Genomic DNA, 17,259 nt, shown 5'->3' with positions numbered 1-17,259 from the left:
AATCCTCAAATTTTTCTTTAGGATGCTTTACGTAACCCTGTCCTGGTCGTCATTTTTTACTTCAGCTGAATGGCAAATCTTCTTCGACATGACTTGATGATAGATAGGGCACCTTGAATATCTCTCATCGACCTGGCAAAATTACCTGGTGCAATCCACACGTTTTTGAGGATGGGGAGAAAAAGGCTGATAATATTTGGGCAGGAGTCGTGGGTGGTTCAGACTGGTACTTGCATGTCGAGGACGGGTACCTAAAAGTCCACCAAACACGAGTACCCAATAAATAGATGGGTCAAAGCTTTGTGATTGGAGCAGATGTGTGCACACTCATATTTAGCTTGAATCCAGTTTAGGAAAATAAAAGTATCCACTTTTGGATGATAATGCAACCCTTACACTTTACCTGCTGTTGCATTATTGCATAACATGGTTGCAGGATAACGAATGCAAGGCTAAGATTGTGTAGAATTTGGTTTACGAAAAACAACTTGAATTGGGTATGGAGGTACTGTCACACGGTTGAAAACGTTTTTATCCTGCGTGTGAAACGCAAAACGAGGGTAAGCAATAATTGGATCACTCTGTCAGTCGATGATTGAGGAACTACGTCATGAAGCCTCCTCCAGGAGGAGAGGGGGAGGCTTCTTGATGTTGTAGGTTTTGTTTCTACAATTAGTGCTCCCAACTTTAATGGTCCCACAGAGTTTCTTAGATCCCTAGAAGTACGAATACACTACTTTGAAAAAATATTCTTCTTCTTCTTGTTGCACCCCCAAGCCTCCCAATTTCCGGGCTGTATCAATTTCCGAGTCTTATCTTGGAGCTGGGTGGGACATTCGCAATGAAATTTTGCATCAATGGGAATATAAAGTATGTGGGGTTGATGTTTTTGACCTTGACCGAATTTAAAAGGTCATGACCCAATTATAGACATTTAAACATTTTCACCATAACTTGACTAATGTTTGTCGAATCGGAACGAAATTGCCCTCCCTGGATAGCTCAGAGCAAGGTGCATTTACACTTAATTTAAATCAAACTGCAATGAGTTAAAGGTCAAGGTCAAATGGTGGTCTGAAAAAATAAAAACGTGTTTTTTGTCATTGCTCAATTTTGCCAACGCAGAATCTCAAAGACCGCTTGGCCTCAAGATGCTCTTGCATCTTGCCGGGGGGAGGCTTACCCTTGGCTATCACTGTGATCGCAGATATGTAATTGCAATTTAATTCTATATTTTGAACAATGGAACACAAATCAGAACATGAATCGGAACACGAACCTGCAGTTTCGCAGTACTTTGGCTCTGAATTTGGTAAATTGTACAGAATCTCGTCGAAACCGCACATGCGCAGAGAGGAGTTAGATAATATGTTTTTACTCCGTCTGCCTGTTGGGAAGTCAAACAAAATTGAAAATTATTCCAAACGGGAAACTTACTGTTTCTAAGGACATAATAAAGGACACGAGCAACAAACACAGATAGCTAATGCAATGTAATAAATAGGGTGGTGTAAAAGAAGCTGCATCAACGGCGGTAAACCTTTGAATTGTTTTTTTCTCCATCCTTTAGCATGTTTTTTATTTCATGGAATTATATACTTCGTTACTGCAGAACACAAATCTTGGCATTTTTCAAAAAAATTCCGTTTAGCAGTACTTGGACAAAATATTAAGGCATTTTTCGTCATCTCGACCAATCAAATCCACCTTGTTTTCCTTGTTTCTCAACACAGCGTGGAGTAAGGTGCTCTATGAACTCTCTAGTTATTTAATTATTTTCTTCTCATTTGTATTTCTTTCTTCTCAGATGTTGGAAGGAAAGTAATAAACTATACATAGAGCCCCTTTATACTAACTGTGTTGAAAAACCTTCAAAACCTCACTCCAAGATACGAGGCTTTATTCAAATCGATCTTTGGCATCTGTCCTACAAATCTAATAAAGCATTATAAAACAAAGCCAAGCATTTTAACATTAGTCATGAATCCCAGTCACTTCTTACCAATAAGATGCAGCGCTCATCTCTGCATAACTCATTCAACAGACAAGATGATGACCCCCTCTCTGACCGAGCCCTTGCCCCTATATAAGCATCCCATATGCCCCACGCCACGAAGACTCCTCTTCTTCTTCATTTTCACAACACTAACCCACTCTCCGCATCCACTCATCTCCTCTCATTTGCACAATGTTCTCTTTAAACAACTTACTTTTTCACAAAAAGATGAAAACATTTCAAACACCAGTTAGAATGCACCGATTAAAACTTTAAAATTCATACTTGCGTATGTAATTTGTTTATAAAGTCCACAACCGTATAAATCAAACCATGTATTTGTGTTTTGTACTAAAGTGTATTTAAGCCTGGTTGTTTCGTGTAAATTTAACATGGAAACCAACTTTAGCCATATTCCAGTGGACTGTTTATCACTATGAGTATAGATATACCGAAGGTTGAGGCTTTGCAGGTAACTGTGTGGAGGCCGCCATGTCTCGTCTATGATTGGTCAAAAAGCGAGCAACGTAGTCACGTGTGGTGAGGTGCGCAGGAAATAACTCTTTAAACTGCGGCCTCTCAGTTTAGGTACAGTATACAAAGCACATTCTTCTTCTTCCAGCCAATATGAATTGGAAGGGAGCCATTTGTGTTGCTTTTGGAAACAGATCAAACAGATTAAGTTTGGATAAAGATCTTTGGACACAGATCAAACGAAAAATTTCCATCTCTTACAGTTCCTCTTTTCTACATTCCCGAAACTCTCCTGCACTCCACCCCTTCTCCAGCGTCCTTAAACGTATCTCTGACTCGAAGGTCACAAGAAACTCATTTTGCAATAAATGTTCGTTTTTCATTAATCGTACAACACTTTCTAAAATCCAAACTCACCCCTCGCCTCCAAATCCTCCCCATCACCCCTCCCCTCCAAATGTTCCTCAACACCCATCCCTTTCAAATCTTCCCCTTTGCCCCTTCCCTCCTAAACTCCCCCCTCACCCCTCCCCTCCAAAACACCCCCCTCACCCCTCCCCTCCAAATCTCCCATCCCTTTCAAATCCTCCCCCCTTGCCCCTTCCCTCATAAACTCCCCCCTTACCCCTCCCCACACAAATTCCCCCCTCGGCCCTCCCCTTCAAATCTTCCCATCCTCATTTTTTCTCCATTTCCCCCCTCTCACCCCTCCTCCTCAAAGCGTTCTCCCCACTTCTTCCCCCTTCCAACTCTCACCTCCATCTCCTCCAACCTTCTGCCTTGCTCTGCCCCCTCCCCCCCTCAAATAACACCTCACTGTGCCTCATCCAATCACCATCAAACCTTTTGTCCGCCCCATCCTTCCCTTTCTCCGAGCTATTCTGAAATCTCTGACACACCTTCAACAGCTCTCCCTACCTCTTCCTCCTCTTCCGCATCTTACCCTACCCTTCCCCCCCCCCCCCCCCCATGTTCTGTATCCGATGCTCCCCATTCCTCTTCATTAACGGTATGGACCTCAAACATCTGGGGACTTCGCTCAAACCTGACTGAACTCTCCATACAGGGTGCTTCTGACAAACCAGATGTGATCTGCTTAACAGAAACTTTCCTCCTTCATGATGTCTCTGAATCCTTAATATCTCTCCCGGGTGACTCGCTCCTCCGGTATGATAGACCTGAACCTCGTCCTGGAGGTGGGGTTGCTATCTTTATAAAAAAAAAACTCTTCCTCACTCGCCATGCACTGCCCTCTCTCCACCTCACCCCCAGGAATACCTCTGGCTACGGCTTCCCCTTCGCTCCCACATTTTGTTCATATGTGTGTTGTACCGTCCACCAAACAGTGATGACTCCATCTACATCTCGCTGTCTGATAATATGGACCAACTTCTATCAACTCATCCCAACTCTCTCTTCTTCATATGTGGTGATTTCAATTGTCACCATGCCAGTTGGCTGGGTGTGGGTTCCTCTCTCACCAGCCATGGCTCCTCAGCAAAGGACTTCTGCGACTCACTGGGACTGACACAACCTGTCAATTTCCTGACATGGATCTCAGTCAACAGAGCATCTTCTCTTCCAGACTTAGTTATGACTAACTTCCCTGAAAATGTCTGCTGCTCTTCTTCTGCTCCAATTGGCTCATCTGATCATGTGCTTGTTAAAGTGGACATCTCTCTGACCATTCTCAGAGAGCCTCCTCAGTGTCGACGAGTCTGGCATTTCACTCAGGCCAACTGGCACGGTCTTCAAGCAGCCATCAATCATCTGGACTGGTCTCCCATCTCTACCGCCTCTGACATCAACTCATCCTGGGAATTCTTCCAAAGTAAACTGCTCTCTCTCATACACAGATTTATCCCATCTCGTCTTCAGTTGTCATACCCTTCCTCCCGTCCATGGTACATGGAATCTTGTGGTGAGGCAGTTGCCCAGAAACAACTTGCCTTCGCCTCCTGGAAGGCAAATCCAACGGAAGGAAATCTCATTTCCTTTCACAAAGCCCGAAACAAGTGTGTGTCCACCCTCAGGAGAGTCAGGAAACAATATCTCTCCGCTCTCAAGACCGAACTCTCAAACCTGTCTCCGTCTTCAAAATCCTGGTGGCATCTGGTGAAATCTGTTTCTGGTGTTGTTCCCCCTCCATCCCCTCCCTTACCTCAAACGACTACACAGCTGACTCCGCACATGAAAAAGCTGAATGCCTCAACTCTGTGTTTGCCTCTAATTCTTGTGTCCCAAACCCATCCCTCTCTGTACCCACCGTACCCAGTCGTACCCAGCTTATCCTGGACTCTGTGTCCTTTCCTCTTGACAAGGTGGAAAAGTTTCTGTCAACCCTCGACTCTGATTCTGCAACTGGATCTGACGGCATCAGCCCACGGGTCATAAAATCCTGCTCTGCCGCTCTTTCACTCCCTCTCTCTGTTCTCTTCACCCTCTCTTTTGCTCAAGGTCATCTGCCATCAGCTTGGAAATCAGCCAACATCACCGCTTTACACAAAAAGGTGCAAAAACAGATCCTTGAAACTGCAGACCAATCAGCCTGCTCCCAATTATCAGCAAAGTCATGGAATCCATCATTGCTTCGGATATGAAATCTTTCCTCTTCTCCAATGGCTTGATCTCTGATCATCAATTTGGTTTCAGACCAGGTCACTCTACTCTGGACATGCTGCTTCTGCTGTCTCAACAATGGATGGAGGTCCTCAATGCCAAACAGGAAATTAGAGCTGTCTCCCTTGACATATCACGTGCCTTCGATACGGTCTGGCACCCCGCTCTGCTCACCAAACTCTCCTCCTAAGGTATCCATGGAAATCTCCACGCATGGCTTGCGGACTTCCTCTCTTGTAGTCAACGTGTGGCCCTGAATGGGTTTCTCTCATCTCCCCTTCCTGTTCAGGCTGGATATCCCCAAGGCAGTGTTCTGGGTCCTATGCTTTTTCTGGTCTTCATCAATGATCTCTCTGATGTTCTTGAAAATCCTCTCTATCTCTTTGCTGATGACTCCACTATCTGCCGCTCCATTCCTCATCCCTCAGATTGGCAGTCTGCAGCCTCCTCACTCCCTGTAGACCTGGACAATATCACAACAAACAAGTGGAACATGTCTTTCAATCCTGACAAATCTCACACTCTTACTATGTCTCTCCGAAAAGACCGACTGGACAACCCTCCCATCCACTTTCTGAACAATCCTCTCCAAGAAGTTCTGTCACTCAAGCTTTTGGGTCTCACTATCTGCAATGATCTTTCCTGGGAAAAACACATTTCAAATCTGACCTCCAAAGCCAGTCGCCGACTGGACATCCTCCATTGTGCGAAGTCCTTCCTTGGCACACCTGAGCTCCTCACCACATGCAAGGCTTTCATCCGCAGCTCAATGCAATACTGTTGTCCCCTCTGGGCCGGTGCTCCTGCCTCAGACCTAGCTCGGCTTCACGCTGTTGAAACCAAAGCTTTCAGAATCATTGGAATCTCCCGTGATGAAGCTAACTCCGAGGGCCTTTCACTTACTCACCGCAGGCAGGTTGGTGGTCTTTCTGTCTTCTACCGACTCCTCTCCGGCCTTGCTCCCCCAGCTCTCTCTGGGCTCTGTCCCCCAAATATTCCTGCAGGTCGCACAAGATCTGCCTGCAACCCTCTTATGGTTAAACTGACAAAAATCAAGACTCTCTGCTCACCTTCACTCCTTCATTTCTCTTTTCTACCGCCTCTGGAACAAACTCCCTCACTCTCTTCATTCCCACTCCTCTCTCCATGTCTTTAAAACAGCTGTTCACCACTATCTCTGGTCTTCCCACATCCAAAACCTTGATCTTTTCTACCCCCGTTAATTTCACCCCAGATCTACTTTTTTGAAATACCAACTTCCTTCCTGGAAGTCCTTGTCGTGTCCTTGTGTTTTATACTTCTCCCACCCCCCACCCCTTTCCCACGTCTCCTCCCCCCGAGCCCTCCCACAGATCTCCCGATGTCCCTGCTCTCAAATGTTGTGTTTGTGTGCTTCCCCTGCTCTCCCCATCTTGTCTACTGCTCCCCTTATTATATATTTTGTGTCTGTTTGATTTTTTTTTTTTGTGTGATAAATGTTAGCTCTTCCATGAGCCTCAATCCTGTATACAAAAAAAAAAATAGGGTCTTGTCATACATAGCAAATTGTTCAATGCTCGAGGCTATAACCTAAAAAAGCAGTGGTATATATAGCATATAATTGCTCCTTGATGAATGGGCAAACCAAGTACAAGAGGGAGAAATTCTTTGCAATACGTGTTCTCCTACCAAGTTACAGTTCAATATGTTAAAGGGTATGGGGGAAAAGTCTGGAAAACTGACCCAAGTATATGTGATATTTTCTAAGTCAAAAAGGACATAACTCCATGGAAAATTGGCAAAACACCCCGAAAATCGAACTTGTTCCGTTACTTGTCATAATAAAACCAGGTACCAAGTTTCAGTTGAATATGTTGAAGGGTATAGGAAAAAGGTCTGCAAAACCACAGGTGAGATGAGATGGACGGACAGATGGACAGACAGACAAACCTATATAGCCCTCCGATGAAACAGGTAAGGGACTAATAATAGCAATTCATGTTGAGTATTTGGAACAAAGCAAGTTTAGGTGAATATTTTGCAACAGATTATATATTTATTTTGTTTCTCAATATTGAGGTGCACTGATTTATGAACATTCTGAAATCTTAACTTAATTGATCAAATTGCTATGACAACATGTAAATTCGGTTTATACAGTACATCGTTCATGGACACATTATTTATTCTTTGCCATCATGCGAGTGCCCACCTTGTGAAAAGGTGACTCCAGGTGCAAGTTTCCAGCACGATCGCCTCATATGTCCTTATGCTGACGTCACCACGTTACATTTGCCCCACATGTAATATACGTGCGGACTATCTGAACTTTAGATAGAAAATGGAAACACAATGTCATTTAGCAGGCAGGTTAAAATGGGCATTGCCAAAGGTGTAATCAGGCACTGGCATACAACCTGATTTTCTGGAATGTATCCCCTGGCCAGGTTCCAAATGTTGGCAAAGTGTGCGTACCGCACTTCTGTTAAGTGAACCTCACCATGCATGGTCCATCATGTGCGAACAGGGCCGATAAGTCACACGTGCACATTCCAAGCTTGCATAATGGATGAAATCCAAAACGTTGATTGAGGTATGCTAACCACCACAGGAAGTAAGGAGAAGCTGATGTTTCAGGCCTGAACCCTTCGCCAAAACAGCAGCTTCTCCTTGTTCCCCATGGCAGTGAACACACCTCACTCACTTTTGTTTATTCCATCCATTGTTCTTCCTGACCACCAATGCAAATCGATAGCACAAGACAACTTTCTTCGTTGTGCTTTCAAGTTTGTATAGCACATACCGAGCTTACCTATATAGCCTATCGAGCTGGCATACCTAGCTGCCCACCTAGCTAGCATACCTAGCCGCCCACATAGCTAGCATACCTAGCTAGCATACCTAGCTGCCCACCTAGCTAGCATACCTAGCCGCCCACCTAGCCAGCATACCTAGCTAGCATACTTAGCCGCCCACCTAGCTAGCATACCTAGCTAGCATACCTAACCGCCAACCTAGCCAGCATACCTAGCTAGCATACCTAGCCGCCCACCTAGCCAGCATACCTAGCTAGCATACCTAGCCGCCCACCTAGCCAGCATACCTAGCTAGCATACCTAGCCGCCCACCTAGCCAGCATACCTAGGTAGCATACCTAGCCGCCCACCTAGCTAGCATACCGAGCCGCCCACCTAGCCAGCATACCTAGCTAGCATACCTAGCCGCCCACCTAGCCAGCATACCTAGCTAGCATACCTAGCCGCCCACCTAGCCAGCATACCCAGCTAGCATACTTAGCTAGCATACCTAGCCGCCGACCTAGCTAGCATACCTAACCGCCCACCTTGCTAGCATACCGAGCCGCCCACCTCGCTATCATACCTAGCCGCCCACCTACCTAGCTAGCATACCTAGCCGCCCACCTAGCTAACATACCTAGCCGCCTACCTAGCTAGCATACCGAGCCGCCCACCTAGCTAGCATACCTAGCCGCCCACCTAGCTAGCATACCTAGCTAGCATACCTAGCCGCCTACCTAGCTAGCATTCCTAGCCGCCTACCGAGCTGGCATACCGAGCCGCCCACCTTGCTAGTAGCATACCTAGGTAGCATACCTAGCCAGCATACCTAGCCGCCCACTGAGCTAGCATACCTAGCCGCCTACCTAGCCAGCATACCTAGCCACCCACGTAGCTAGCATACCTACCCGCCCACCTAGCTAGCATACCTAGCTAGTATACCTAGCCGCCGACCTAGCTAGCATACCTAGCCGCCCACCAAGCTGGCATACCTAGCTAGCATACCTAGCCGCCCACCGAGCTAGCATACCTAGCCGCCCACCTAGCTAGCATACCTAGCCGCCTACCTAGCTAGTAGCATACCTAGCTAGCATACCTAGCCGCCCACCTAGCTAGGCTTTGTGGAGGTGCAAATATTACATTGTTTTATCTGCTAACTTTGTGATACTACAGTATAACATGTGATACAGCACTTTGTGATACAGCATTATAACATGGGATACAGCATTATAACATGTGATACAGCATTATAACATGTGATACAGCATTATAACATGTGATACAGCATTATAACATGTGATACAGCACTTTGTGATACCGCATTATAACATTTGATACAGCACTTTGTGATACAGCATTATAACATGTGATACAGCATTATAAAATGTGATACAGCATTATAACATGTGATACAGCACTTTGTGATACAGCATTATAACATGGGATACAGCATTATAATATGTGATACAACACTTTGTGATACAGCACTTTGTGATACAGCATTATAACATGGGATACAGCATTATAACATGTGATACAACACGTTGTGATACAGCATTATAACATGTGATACAGCATTATAACATGTGATACAACACTTTGTGATACAGCATTATAACATGTGATACAGCATTATAACATGTGATACAGCAATATAACATGTGATATAGCATTATAACATGTGATACAGCATGATAAATATGATACAGCATTATAAACATGTGATACAGCATTATAGCATGTGATACAGCATTATAACATGGGATACAGCATTATAACATGTGATACAGCATTATAACATGGGATACAGCATTCTAACATGTGATACAGCACTTTGTGATACAGCATTATAACATGGGATACAGCATTATAACATGTGATACAGCACTTTTTGATACAGGATTATAACATGTGATACAGCACTTTGTGATACAGCATTATAACATGTGATATGGCACTTTGTGAGACAGCATTATAACATGTGATACAGCACTGTGTGATACAGGATTATAATATGTGATACGGCACTTTGTGATACAGCATTATAACATGTGATACAGCACTTTGTAAAGCAGCATTATAACATGTGATACAGCACTTTGTGATACAGCATTATAACGTGGGATACAGCACTTTGTGATTCAGTATTATAACATGGGATACAGCATTATAACATGTGATACAGCACTTTGTGATACAGAATTATAACATGTGATACAGCACTTTGTGATACAGCATTATAACATGTGACACGGCACTTTGTGATACAGCATTATAACATGTGACACGGCACTTTGTGATACAGCATTATAACATGTGATACAGCACTTTGTGATACAGGATTATAATATGTGATATGGCACTTTGTGATACAGCATTATAACATGTGATACAGCACTATAACATGGGATACAGCACTTTGTGATTCAGTATTATAACATGGGATACAGCATTATAACATGTGATACAGCTTTATAACATGGGATACAGCACTTTGTGATACAGCATTATAACATGTGATACAGCATTATAACATGTGATACAGCATTATAACATGTGATACAGCACTTTGTGATACAGCATTATAACATGTGATACAGCACTTTGTAATACAGCATTATAACATGTGATACAGCGCTTTGTGATACAGCATTATAACATGGGATACAGCACTTTGTGATTCAGTATTATAACATGGGATACAGCATTATAACATGTGATACAGCATTATAACATGGGATACAGCACTTTGTGATTCAGTATTATAACATGGGATACGGCATAATAACATGTGATACAGCTTTATAACATGGGATACAGCACTTTGTGATACAGCATTATAACATGTGTTACATATTTATGGGAATGTATGTGAATTACTATTCAGGTCTTTGCTTATCAATGTGTAGTCGATTAAGGGTTGTTGTGGTTGGAGGGTCAGGAGCCCTTCTGGAAAAAGAGACCGGAAACGGAAGAAGAAAGACACGAGGTCGAGAGAGGCGACGAGGATTCTTCTTCATCGCCCCGCTCCGACGAGAGGTGGGATCGATATTGAGCCGGGTGGAAAAGCGGCGTTCCCAAGCCCGTCTGGCGAGAGGAGTTACCGGGACGGGTACCTACCCGGTGGACACGTCAAGCTGCCGTGGGGCCGTGCACCGACCCAGCGTCTGGCACCGTTCGCGGCACCGTCTACAAAGACGCGTACGGGTCGCACGTTGGGGCCTAACACGCGTTGCAAGCGGCGTGTGGCTTTAGCCTGCTTTACAGTACCCGCTTCGCGTGGCCAGGAGGGGGCTGCAGCCGTGGTTCCCGGTACGATACATGCCCGGTGGAAAAACGTCCACCCGGGGTTCGTTCAACCGCCCGAGTGCGGCGAAGCCGACCATCATCTTGGTCAGGAGGGGCCCAGAGACATTGTGAGGGACAGAGACCAAAGGGGGTCGTGAGTACAAAAGGGGACATACGTATGTAAGATGGCCATCTTAATCATCTAGGGGATTGATTGTTGAGTGTGAATTGTGGATGGTGGATTGCGGGGAATATATCCTTGATTGTATCATTGAAATTGTATGGTATCATTACCATTGAAATATATCATTGAAAATCAGTTTTCTCTTGGGTGGAATTCATAGGGATTGCGTTGCGAAAGCGCATATATAATACCACTTTCTGGCGAAGTTCCTCTCACGGTCCGGGGGTCACTGAGACCAGGTAGTCACCGAGGGGACCACGTAACAGAATTGGGGGCTCGTCCAAATTACGATTTGCGGATTCGCAATTGGGTCTACGTCCGGGATCTAAAATTGTATAAAATAATAAAATAATATTTTTATTAATTAAAATTTATTAATTAAGTATTAATTGGTAAATTTTTGGGGAAATTGGGGGTAAAGTATTGGGTGAAGGTTAACAGGGGTTAACGATAGGCACCATGGCGTTTGTGGCACAGAACTTTGCGGTAACCCCGAGTGAGGCACAGTTCCGAGCGTTACTAAAGTCGGACCTCTTGAAATTGGCCAAACATTTTAACTTGGAGGTCCGAACTAATTTGAGGAAGGCAGAGTTGCAGGCCACGGTGATACAATCTATGGTGGGATTAGGAACATGGGACGAGTTAGCCTGGGAGTGGCTACCCGAAGAACCAGAAGACGTTGAGCTCCGGAAACTGGAGTTGCAATTACGGAGCCAGGAACGGATAAAAGAAGAAGAAAGGAAAGCAGAAAAGGAAAGAGCAGAAGAAGAAAGGAAAGCAGAGGAGAGGAGAGAAGAGAAACAAGCAGAGGAGAGGAGAGCTGCAAGGGAACTCGAAGCAGAGGAGAGAAAAGCAGAAAGGGAATTAAAGGAACGTGACATGGAGCTTCGGCAGGAAATTAAATTCAAGGAGCTGGAGTTAATGAGAGAACGGGGAGAGGCACCACCCTTGCTGACGGGGTCGACACCTAACCAGAAAACCTGGGATGTGGGCAGACATGTGAGGCTGGTTCCACCGTTCAGTGAAAAGGAAGTCGCGAAATTTTTCCACACTTTGAGAAAGTGGCTCGACAATTAAACTGGCCGGAGGAGGCCTGGACCATACCAGTGCAAAGTGTGCTGGTGGGAAAAGCTCAAGAGATTTATTCGGCGCTACCAATGGACCAATGTGCAGATTATGAGGTACTGAAGAAGCACATCCTCAAAGCCTATGAGTTGGTTCCGGAAGCTTACAGGCAAAAATTCAGGAATGCCAGGAAGAGGGAGAGTGAGACCCATGTGGAGTTTGCCAGAGTGAAAGAAAACATGTTTGATCGGTGGTGTGAGTCAAAAGGAATCGGGAAAGACTTCGAAACATTGCGTGACTTGATCCTGGTGGAGGAATTTCAGCAGTGTGTCCACGAGGACATCAAAGTGTACCTGCAGGAAAAGAAAGTACCAAAGTTGTGGGACGCAGCCACCATGGCAGATGAGTATGCCTTAACCCACCGAATAGGGGTCCACAAACCTAACTCCTCGCCTAGACTTCAGCAGGGGAGTTATGGAACACCCGGTGCGGAGAACGACCTTACATGGCAGCGGCCTCGAGATGATTATGGGGACAACTATGATACCCCAACTGTTAGAAATCAGAGGTCTACGGGCCCAAGACAAACTTATTTTTCGGGGGGCTCAAGGCCGACCCCGAGGTTCTCCCCCGGGCCTACTTGTGCTTTTTGCCATAAAACTGGACACTTGATGTCCCAATGTTACCTCCGGAAAAGGGAGAACCCGGAACGGAATCAGTCTAGTGCGACTCCGAATGCACTGGCAAGTGTGAGAAATCATTCTTGGAGAGCAGAGCTGGGGGAAGATTCCCCTGTCAAAGGTACGGCGTCCCGGGAGAACCTTGTTCAGGAGGGCTACAAACATTTCATTTCAGAGGGGTTCGTGTCGCTGGATGGCGACCCGAGTAACCAGAAGCCAGTTAGGGTATTGAGGGACACAGGAGCCCACCAATCGTTGATGCTGGAGGGCATTTTGCCATTGTCGGAGAAGACGGCAACTGGGGTTAGTGTGCTTTTACAGGGGGTCGGGGGCTATGTTAAAGCTCCGCTTCATGTCATCCAGTTGAGTTCTGAGTTGGTATCAGGGCCGGTCACCGTAGGCTTACAAGCCACCCTTCCTGTGGAGGGAATCTCTTTTATTATCGGGAATGATTTGGCCGGGGGGCGAGTTTCGGGTAACCCAATAATGGTGGACAAGCCCAGTAAGAAAAATAACACCACTCGGTTAGAGATGGAGATTCCGGGTATCTTTCCATCCTGTGCAGTGACTCGGGCTATGGGTAGAAAGCACGCGGAAGAGAAGGAGGAAGAAAGAGAGGGGGAGTTGGAACCCTTAGAGGTACGGGAAGACAACTCGGAAAAGGGAAATAACCAGGGGAGGGATTCCCAGGAATTTCGAGAAATGGTAGCGTCTGGAACGAAAGGGGACGTGGAGTGTCCGTCGGAGACCGCGGGGAACGAAGTGGAGCAAACCGTGCTGGTCCGAAGGAGACTAGTGGAAGAGCAACACGAAGACTCGGAGATCCAGAGGTTAATTGAGAAAGCCATTACGGAAGAAGAGGCTACGAAGATACCTGTGGGGTATTTCATGAAGGGGGAAACCCTAATGAGGAAATGGAGGCCACCGGAGGTGCCCGCAGACGATGAGTGGAAAGTTCACTATCAGATTGTGGTGCCACCGCTGTACCGGAAGGAGATATTGAGTTTGGCACATGAGACCCCTTGGGCCGGGCACCTGGGAGTGAACAAGACCTGTGACAGGATATTGGTACATTTTTTCTGGCCGGGATTGCGACGGGATGTGGCGGAGTTCTGCAAGTCCTGCCATTCTTGTCAGCGGGTGGGAAAGCCGAATCAAAAAATCCCACCCGCCCCGTTAAAGCCAATTCCAGCCTTTGAAGAGCCATTCAGCCGAGTCATTGTGGACTGTGTGGGCCCTTTACCCCAAACCAAAGCTGGACATCAATACTTACTGACCATCATGTGCGCATCCACCAGGTTCCCCGAGGCAGTGCCTCTGAGGAAAATAACGGCGGCAGTTATTGCAAAGGCCTTGATTAAATTTTTCACTTTGGTTGGTCTACCTAAGGTCATCCAATCTGATCAGGGTTCCAATTTCATGTCCACACTTTTCCAGCAAGTGGTACACCTGTTGGGGGTGGAACAAGTAAGATCCAGCGCATACCATCCCGAGAGCCAAGGGGCCCTGGAAAGGTTTCACCAGACTTTAAAGAATATGATCCGAACGTATTGTTTTGAATGTGCCAAGGATTGGGATGAAGGGATACCCCTATTGTTGTTTGCGGCGAGGGAGTCCGTGCAGGATTCCTTGGGATTCAGTCCGTTTGAACTGGTGTTTGGACACGCAGTGCGGGGACCGTTGAAATTGGTGAAAGAACAGTGGTTACTACAGGAGTCCCGGACACCGATGGTGGAGTATGTGTCCACAGTGAAACACCGATTGGCAAAGGCGTGTGATGTGGCACGACGGAACTTGAGAATGGCCCAGGGGAAAATGAAGGAGAGACATGACAAGACCTCGCAGATAAGGAATTTCAGTCCTCAGGACCGGGTGTTAGTATTGCTGCCCGTTCCAGGTCAGCCCCTCCAGGCTAGATATTTCGGTCCTTATGCAGTGGAGGAGAGGGTGAATGAGACAGACTACGTGGTGACCACTCCCGACCGACGGAAAAAGCGACAGTTGTGTCATGTCAACCGACTGAAGAAATATCATGAGAGGGAACCGGTGGAAGACGTAGTTCCTGTCTCACCTGTCGTACCAGTGAAAATGGACGGAAACGCCGGTGTGAAGTTTGATAACTTGGATGACCAGGCCTGCCCCAAATTGACGAACACCGAAGTGTTGAGTCATTTGGATGAGAAGTTAGGTCATTTAACAAGGGAACAGCAAGGACAACTGTCCAGCCTAATGTTCGAATTTAAACATTTGTTCACAGATGTACCTGGTCGTACGGACTTAGTATATCATGATATCGAGGTGGGGGAGGCCACTCCAGTGAAACAACACCCCTATCGGATGAACCCGGTGAAGATGGAGTATCTTCGGAAGGAGATGCAATATATGTTGGACAATGACATCATCGAACCAAGCAACAGTGAATGGAGCTCCCCATGTGTGTTGGTTCCGAAACCCGATGGCAGCTTCCGGTGTTGTACAGATTTAAAACGGGTGAATGCAGTGACCAAGACCGACTCCTATCCGCTCCCGAGGATTGACGACTGTATTGATCGAATAGGCCCAGCTAAATTTGTTACCAAATTTGACTTGCTGAAAGGGTATTGGCAGATCCCTCTTACCGATAGAGCCAAAGAAATCTCAGCTTTGGTCACTCCGAATGGGTTATATCAGTACAAGGTCCTCCCTTTTGGGTTGAAGAACGGGCCGGCTACATTTCAACGACTGATTAATAGGCTCATTGCAGACCTGGAGGGGGTGGAGGCATATCTGGATGATGTAATCATCCACACCATGACCATGGAAGACCACATTAAGCAAATCCATGCATTTTTTCAGACGATGTCCGAGGCAGGTCTGACCATCAACTTAGCCAAGAGTGAGTTTGTAAGAGCACAGGTAGTGTTCCTCGGCCATGTAGTAGGGCAGGGTCAGGTACAACCAGTGACCGCCAAGGTAGAAGCTATCGATCGCTTCCAAGTCCCAAAGGGGAAGAAAGAGCTGATGAGATTCTTAGGTATGGCGGGGTGGTACCGGCGGTTCTGTAAGAATTTTTCGGATGTGGTAGCCCCTTTAACGAGTTTGTTGAGAAAGGAGACCCCATTCGTTTGGGATGGCAAATGTCAGGCGGCCTTTGCCCATGTCAAAGCGATACTAATGAGCTCTCCGGTCCTAACCGCTCCGGACTTTCAAGCACCTTTCAAGTTGGCCGTAGATGCAAGCGATGTGGGGGCTGGAGCGGTCTTGTTACAGGAAGAGGAGGATGGGGTGGACCACCCCGTGTGCTACTACTCCAAAAAGTTCAATAATCATCAGGCAAATTATGCCACCGTGGAGAAAGAGACCCTGGCTCTCCTGCTAGGGCTTCAACATTATGAGGTGTATTTAGGAATCACGTCCTTTCCCATAAAGGTCTTTACGGATCACAACCCCTTAACCTTCATTCAAAGAATGAAAAATAAAAATCAGAGGTTGATGAGATGGAGTTTGGCTTTGCAGGGGTTCAACTTGGAAATTGAACATGTACGGGGCCGGGACAATGTCGTGGCGGACGCTTTGTCCAGAGTGAGTTAATCTGGGGGGGTTGTGGTGAAATTTTGTTGCTTTATTTTAAAGTGATAACTGTGCCCGGGGGGAACTGATAATGTGGGGGGGGGGGGGGGGGTTGAGTTATCTGGTTTGTTTATCCAAGTTGGCCGGCAAAGAAAGTTTTCGCTGGGTTCAAACTTTCTTTCTTGAAGGGGGGGAGTGTTACATATTTATGGGAATGTATGTGAATTACTATTCAGGTCTTTGCTTATCAATGTGTAGTCGATTAAGGGTTGTTGTGGTTGGAGGGTCAGGAGCCCTTCTGGAAAAAGAGACCGGAAACGGAAGAAGAAAGACACGAGGTCGAGAGAGGCGACGAGGATTCTTCTTCATCGCCCCGCTCCGACGAGAGGTGGGATCGATATTGAGCCGGGTGGAAAAGCGGCGTTCCCAAGCCCGTCTGGCGAGAGGAGTTACCGGGACGGGTACCTACCCGGTGGACACGTCAAGCTGCCGTGGGGCCGTGCACCGACCCAGCGTCTGGCACCGTTCGCGGCACCGTCTACAAAGACGCGTACGGGTCGCACGTTGGGGCCTAACACGCATTGCAAGCGGCGTGTGGCTTTAGCCTGCTTTACAGTACCCGCTTCG

The sequence above is a fragment of the Myxine glutinosa genome, chromosome 2, assembly GCF_964187855.1.
Source record: "Myxine glutinosa chromosome 2, kmMyxGlut1.1, whole genome shotgun sequence".
Lineage (NCBI taxonomy): Eukaryota > Metazoa > Chordata > Myxini > Myxiniformes > Myxinidae > Myxine > Myxine glutinosa.
Note: the sequence above shows the minus strand (reverse complement) of the source record.